The sequence below is a fragment of the Vitis riparia genome, chromosome 6, assembly GCF_004353265.1.
Source record: "Vitis riparia cultivar Riparia Gloire de Montpellier isolate 1030 chromosome 6, EGFV_Vit.rip_1.0, whole genome shotgun sequence".
NCBI classification, from domain to species: domain Eukaryota; kingdom Viridiplantae; phylum Streptophyta; class Magnoliopsida; order Vitales; family Vitaceae; genus Vitis; species Vitis riparia.
The window spans coordinates 21277387-21283873 of record NC_048436.1 but is presented as its reverse complement, the minus strand read 5'-3'; the positions used below and the strand labels follow the sequence as shown (position 1 = coordinate 21283873).

General features: G+C 30.6%; 1 pseudogene; it reads left to right on the top strand.

Moving 5' to 3' along the window:
- Positions 1 to 286: 286 nt before the first annotated feature.
- On the top strand, positions 287 to 6195 carry LOC117915971 (annotated as a pseudogene).
- Positions 6196 to 6487: the final 292 nt, after the last annotated feature.

Below are 6487 nucleotides of genomic sequence, written 5' to 3'. Positions count from 1 at the left end.
AATATAATAATGGGTTGGTTTAATAAATCGGATTAAACTTATGGGCATGAAGACTTATATGAAGAATTTAATTTATTAAATTTATTATTAAATTGGATGAATTGAATTGTATTCATCCCAATCTACTTGCATTTGAACTTTGAGGATATTTTTTTCTCATGGTTTGGAGATCAGTCATATCTCTCATTTTCTTTTGATCTTTAAAAAATAATTAAAAATAATTCTATTTCTCTATTTCTCTATTCTTTTTCTATATAAAGAGAGAGACCAAGGCAATAGGCAAAGGAGGATAAACCACATGGCAATGCAAGGCTATTTTATCTTAAGACTTTTTCTTCTTCTTCTTCTAAGCTCAGTGGGCATTATCAAAGCTTCTGATACACCAAACTATGGCACTGATTTGCTCAACAGAAGCAGCTTCCCGGAGGGTTTCATTTTCGGGACGGCGTCTGCGTCTTACCAGGTGATGGATTCATAGGTTTAGGCTTGTTGATCTGCAAGTGTTTGCTCATGTTTTCTTGGTCTGGTTTCTCAGTATGAAGGTGCTGCATATGAAGATGGTAGAGGACCTAGCATATGGGACACTTACACTCATAAATATCCAGGTTATTTAATTTCTCTCCAAAATCAACCCTATATGATGAGCTCAAAAATTGTGGAATATTATGGTTTTTTTTATTTATTTATTTTTTAGCCTCATGGTTTCATAGCATTTGGGTTAATATTTTTATAGGGTTTGGTTATGTTAAAAAGCATGATATGCACATTAAACCTAAATCTGCAAGTTTAAACTTTTAGGAAAATTGATAATTTAAAAATAGTTCAAGTCATGTCTCTGCAATCTGCTCGTTTGTTCCTTATTCGGTATTTGTCTTTATTTGTTGGATATGAATTTTTGTCTGTCTTTACACATACAGGTATGAAATCGCATGTAAAAGAAAGTATTAAGAAATATGATATGTATATTAAGCCTAAATCCTTCGATCTTAAGCTTTTAGGAAAATCAATAATTAAACAAGTTTGAGTTCCATGAAAATGATGACACTGCAATTAAGGTCTTCTTGTGAGACCATAGGCCTTGGATGAATAAGCTAAATTAATTGAAATCTTGGTAAAATTGTTATTTTTATAAATATTTTTAATTTTATTTATTTTAAAATTTCTAAGTCCAAAATATTTTGTCATGTGACCCAAATTAATAAAAATTTCTCAAACTATATATATTTCGAGAAATATTTTTTTGATTTCATATGGTAAAATACTTATCATTGTCTTGAAATACTTTTATTAAAAAAAAAACAAAAATTCACCATAATTTTATTTCTGAAAAAGAAAAAATAATTTATAATATATTATTTATTTATTTATTTAATATCAATAAAATGGTTTTCATAACTTTTATCATTATTAAGTTGAAAACATGCATGTACTATTGCAGAATCCATAGGTCTTCTTGTCCATTATCACTATTATTCTTCTTCTTGTGTTTTCTTTTTTGGAACGCTTGCAAATGAGTGGATAGATGCCTTTTCCCCGTACTTTTCAAAAGTCAAATCCAAAAACACTAAAATTAAGAAACCCTAACCCTACCCCACCTTTGGTGGACTGCACCCAATTTGTCCATTTGTAATCTTTTTAAAAAAATCAAAATAGGAACAACATCATACTTTCCACGATAAAAAGTTTAAGAGATCATATTTTGAGAAAGTAAATAAAATTAGTTCTTAGATAAACTTTTGCACCACTAATTTTTTTAGTTACTCAAGTCACTTACCCCATCAATTTACAGAAAGGATAAAAGATGGAAGTAACGGAAGCATAGCTGTTGATGCTTATCATCATTATAAGGTATGATGCATGATGTATCTTTATGATTAATTTTTATTTATTTATATTTTTAGATTATATTATTTAGAACTTATGACTGAGCCAAAAGTTTACTTTGAATTGTTTCAAATTATTACATAATTTTAGTAAATGCAGGAAGATGTAGGGATTATGAAGGGAATGAATCTCGATGCTTATAGGTTCTCAATCTCGTGGTCTAGAATATTGCCGAGTAAGATTATTATTTACACTTTTCGTTTTTTATTTTCTCTAGTTTTTAGGTGTGTTTGCACGAAATTCTTTCAGGTAAATAAGGACTTAGAAATGAAAAAAAGTCTCCTTTTAATAATTTTATTTTTCATATTCAATATAAGGATCTACAATAGCAAAAGTTTCAAAGCATTACCCCAATTACACTTATGCTAAATTTGATGCCTCTAAAATAGTAAGAAAAAAGGAAGTAAATGTTAAAAAAAATAAAAATAAAAATTCTACCCATTTTACACAACCAAGGAAAGTACATTTTTCCATTGTATAACTTTTGTTTTTATCAATTTTTTTTTATGAATAATTAAACAAGAGAAATTTTTAAAATTCATTTTTCTTACCAGTAGCTAAAATTGAATGATGAAGTGATGTTAAAATTTTGAGGGCTTAGGTAATCTCCATGCTCCCAAACACATGGAATTCTAACCGGTATCATTTTCCCATATTTTTTGAGCCATCAGATGGAAAGCTAAGTGGGGGAGTGAACAAGAAGGGAATCGACTATTACAACAACCTCATCAATGAGCTTCTGGCCAATGGTCCATATTCATTCTCATCATTCATCGATTTTATTGCTTATTCGTATGGCTAAAAATTAATCTGATTGTTCCTTATCACGAACAGGCATTCAACCTTTTGTGACCATTTTCCATTGGGACCTCCCTCAAGCCCTAGAAGACGAGTATGGTGGTTTCTTGAGTCCCCATAGTGTGTAAGTGACTCACTTTTCTTCCCATGTTCCATCAATCTTAGTCGATGGCCAGGAATAGCAGTCGAACCACAAATTTCTAAACACCTCAGAGAACTGACTTTGAAAAATGTTTTAAAGATTCAAACCCTATCATCAAGATTCAATCCGATGTCTCTAATGCAAACTCCTAAAAACTTCAAGAATTGTTTCTTGACATAATGTATTAGGGATGATTTCCGAGATTACGCGGAGCTTTGCTTTAAAGAGTTTGGGGACAGGGTGAAGCATTGGATAACATTAAACGAGCCATGGAGCTATACCATGGGTGGTTATGTGCAGGGATATTTCCCCCTGCTAGATGTTCTGCATGGCAAGGGCTGAATTGTACTGGTGGGGACTCAGGGACTGAGCCCTATTTGGTGTCACACCACCTACTTCTTGCCCATGCAGCTGCTGTCCATGTCTACAAGCAAAAATATCAGGTTTCATTCAAAACCCTCCAAAAATCGAACTTTTAATGACATTTCAGTGAATAGTACTAAACCGATATGATTAATTCATTATGGAATAATTGCATGCAGGCATATCAGAAGGGGAAGATCGGAATCACATTGGTGGCGCCCTGGTTTGTACCATTCTCGAATGCGACTCACCATCAGAACGCGGCGAAGCGGTCTCTTGACTTCATGTTTGGATGGTGAGTACTGCATCAATCACATGAGCGTCCATAGTAACACCATGGGGGTAGGCATCACCATAACAGTTCCCACCAGTGGATTTTGCTATGATGCATCCCAATACTGTGCCATATGGTGCAAATGTACAAACAGATGCCCACTTCTTTAATGGGCTTCACATGGGCCAAAATGAGTGTGAGTCGTGTCGTCAAGACCCATGAACAGTGCAATATATGAATCTTTGATGTTTGTTGTAGGTTCATGGATCCATTGACTAATGGAGACTATCCTCATAGCATGCGATCGCTTGTTGGAAGCCGATTGCCTAAGTTCTCTAAGGAGCAATCCATGATGGTAAAAGGGTCATATGATTTTCTTGGATTGAATTACTACACTGCTAATTATGCAGCCTATGCTCCCCACTCTAGTAATACAAAACCTAGCTACACAACGGATCCTTATGCTAATCTTCTGAGTAAGTCTAATCAAAATCGTTATGTATATTCATTCATTTAAAAGTAAATCGATACTTATCATCCATACATGTTATTGTGGCGTGCAGCTCAACGGAATGGCATCCCTATTGGTATAAAGGTATGATGATGCGTTAACACTTACTTGAAGTTCAAAAAAAAAAAAAAAAAAAAAACATAATCGTCGTCTTTTTTGTTTATTCTTAACTTTTTATTTATGTTTGATTTTCAAAAAAATTTGAAAGAAAATAAAAATAAAAAAGAAAAATTAAAAGGAACGAAAAGAGTAAGGAGAGTTATGAATTTTTTCTCTTAGTTGATTGCAATAGAAAAGTTGAGGGAAAGAAGTTTAATTGTTGAGAAATACATTTTTTGAAGGCTTTTGTTTCAAAATTAAAATAGAGGAAAATCTTTTATGCTATGTTTGCTTCTCAGAAAATTTGAGAGAAAATACAAATGAAAGAAAATACAAAGGAAAAGTAGAAGAAAAATAAAAAATAGATCGATTAAAAGTCGATAAATTATTTTTATTTGTTACTTCAAACTTATTCTATTTATTTTAACTCATCGATATAAAAATTAAATAATTTAAAAATACATAAGTTTCTAATTAGTTTTAATTATATTTGATTCTCTTTTATATTTTTTAAAGGACAACCAAACATAAAAAAAAAAAAAAAAAAAAATTCATTTTCTTCTACATTTTTTTTTCTCTCCTTAGTATTTCTGGGAACCAAACATAAACTTAGTATTTTCTTCGATTTTTTCTTTTTTTAACAAACTAAACATAGTCCAAAGAGAAGATATTAAATGATAGAAGTTTGAAAATATGATTTTTTGCCATAATTGTGCTCTATTTTTGACAAGCAGGCAGCTTCAGATTGCTTATATTTATCCAAGTGGAATTCGAAAAATTTTGTTGTACACAAAGAAGAAGTATAATGCTCCACTTATTTACATTACAGAGAATGGTAATCAACTTAATGAATTTTGGGCATTATTAATTAATTACTGCTTTGGCATCAATAAGAATCTAAATATCTATATTTTCCCACTATTTTGTAGGAATTGATGAAGTGAATAATAGTACATTATCACTTAAAGAAGCCCTTGTTGACAACTTAAGGATATACTACTACTATCATCATCTTTCTCAGCTTGAGAGCGCAATCAAGTAAGTGCTTTAAAAATAATTGATTCGATTTATTTTTCCTTGCCCATCTTAGGGTTTATCTATAGTATCAAATTGTTTTTTTATATATAAATATTTAAATCACTGGCAATTAATATCTGTTGTTAAGTATAGGAACGACAACAAGTATTTTCAAGGACCAATTGCGCCCCACCTTTTTATAGGACATATTTAGGAATGACCTAATTGGATCTAGAATAAGTTTTATTGTCTGTTTTTTAAACTTTAGTGGTTCAATTATTATGCCACCTCCTTTGAACCCATTAAGATTATATATAAATTTTAAACTAGCTTTTTTAACATTTATAATATAAAAAATACATATTCACTTTTCATAAAAAATAATGCATAAATTTATTTCCAAAATATATTTATTTAATATAATAAAAAATAAAATTGTAATTAAATACTTTTAAAAGGATTAGGGCACAATCGCATGAGAAAAATTCAAATCCACCCGTTCTACTTCATATTTGGTGTAGGGATGGGAATGCATATCAATAATCAAGATAGGATCACTTTGGGGATTTAATACCAAACACGTCCTATTGGCATACCTAGTCAAGTTCTATTATTTAGCTTAATATGTATTATTTATCCATTCTTTATAGGTTAAATTTATAGATTAATCGCTATTTTAACTTTAAGGATGTACTACAGAAAAATAAGCTAAGGTTTCTTGTCATATATTTACAAAAGATCAGTCACTCATACAATATGATTCTTAATTTGTAGGGATGGTGTCAACGTGAAAGGATATTTTGCGTGGTCATTATTGGACAACTTTGAATGGAATTCGGGTTATACAGTTCGATTTGGTATAAACTTTGTTGATTATAAAGATGGATTGAAAAGATACCCAAAACTCTCAGCAACCTGGTTCAAGAATTTCCTCAAAAAGTAAAAGCATATATGTGATAACCTTCACTATATATGCATTTTCTATTGATGTTTTTGGGTATATGATCAATAAGTCGAAGATCTCTTCTTCTATGATATGTATTCATGGCAGAATTCAATCTTTGAGCTGTTAGAAGAATATGTTTAGATGTATCTGCCATAATATTAGATTGCATGTGTGTTGGCAAGAATTCAGAGAAAAATTAGTGAGAATAATGAATTGATCTTGAAATTGAAATTTTTTCATATTGAATGACGCATATAAATTATCAATTTTTATGTCACAAACTATATATCACATGATAATAATTTTGTTTGTTTACTAGAATTTACATCAAAATTAGGTGAACAATCTCTCCCAATTAAAATTGACATGCTTCTTTCCTGTAATAATTAATAAATTATTTATTTAATTTATATTTTACTATTTGAATTGTATTGAGGGAAGATGAAAGGTAAA